The sequence below is a fragment of the Euprymna scolopes genome, chromosome 15 (assembly GCF_053919585.1).
Source record: "Euprymna scolopes isolate OS-2025 chromosome 15, ASM5391958v1, whole genome shotgun sequence".
In the NCBI taxonomy this organism is placed as follows: Eukaryota; Metazoa; Mollusca; class Cephalopoda; order Sepiida; family Sepiolidae; genus Euprymna; species Euprymna scolopes.
Genome location: NC_136496.1, coordinates 35,548,558 through 35,549,935, shown reverse-complemented (window position 1 = coordinate 35,549,935; position 1,378 = coordinate 35,548,558).

Sequence of the window (1,378 nt, the reverse complement as noted above, 5' to 3'; positions counted from 1 at the left end):
ATTTCTGACATAAATAACACTTAGTTATTTGCAAGAACAATGATAATCGTTTTGCATTCCTAGTATTTCAATATGTATTCTTTTTTTAAAACTTTTCTTACTGGGTTCGATTCTAACCTTTTCCAAATTTCCTTTTCAACTTATCTAGTTTGCTTTCTTACTTCGAAAGATTCCCGAGTTTGACAAGATACACCTGAAAAAGTCGGAGGTTACATCGACCGAAACGTTGTGGAAATAACTCTCAAGTTGATAGCAATAGTTCGGGTAATCCAAATAATACTGATTATTAGCCCTTATCCTTGAGTGGCCTTTGGCTCTTGATAAGCAGTGACACACTAGTAAAAAAAAAATGCGACTTCAAACTTAAGTCTGGCAGACTGGCGAAAATTATATTCCAAATTTAAAATACTATTTATATTGCAAGCATATCTCCAAAGATTAACGAAAATGCTATTTTAAACCTAAGCGGTTCAAACCAGCGAAATACTATTTTTTTACCGACAAAGATGATACTGAAAAAATGTAAAAGTCAAAAGAAAGGCTATTTTAAACTTAAGCGCAACAGACATAATAAGATGCTATGTTAAACTTAAGCATGACATATAAACTACAAACGGAAATCTTATTTCAAACTAAACCGTGACGAACCAACCAAGCTGCTACTTCGAACTTTTAAACACAGTAGATTAACTAAAATGCCTTTTAAAACTAAATCATCACAGACCGCGAAAATCTTGTTTTGAACTACCCTCCCCGAAAAAAACAAAACAAAAAAAAAAAAAAAAAAAAAACAAAACAAAAAAAAAAAAACAAGCAAAAAACAAAGAAACAGTGGAAATCATGTATTCATATTATTCCAAAAAAATAAAAATAAAAACGGAAATGATATAAGGCTGGTGCAAAAATAATGTCGTTTTTTTTACGTACATAACGACTTTCCGTCTTTCTGTCAGTTTGTCTGTCTGCCTGTCTGTCTGTCCTCTCTTTCACTTTCTCTATGTATCTAAATTTCTGTATATATTTTATATCTTCAGTATGTATGTGAATATATATATATATATATATATATATATATATATATATATATATATATATATATATAACTACTTCATTTACTCACATAAATTTAATATACGAAAGCATAGATTTATGCGTAAACTTTAAGTATTTACTTCAAAAGTGCTCAATACGTAGGTAGAGCTAGTTAGTAAAAAACAGATGCACTAATACGCCGAAAACAAGAAACAACAACAGAATTCGCGCATAAGCCTGACGAATCCTATAGTGGATGAAACGCAGAATATTCAGTGTAGCTTAATCGCCATATATATATATATATATATATATATATATATATATATATATATATATATATATA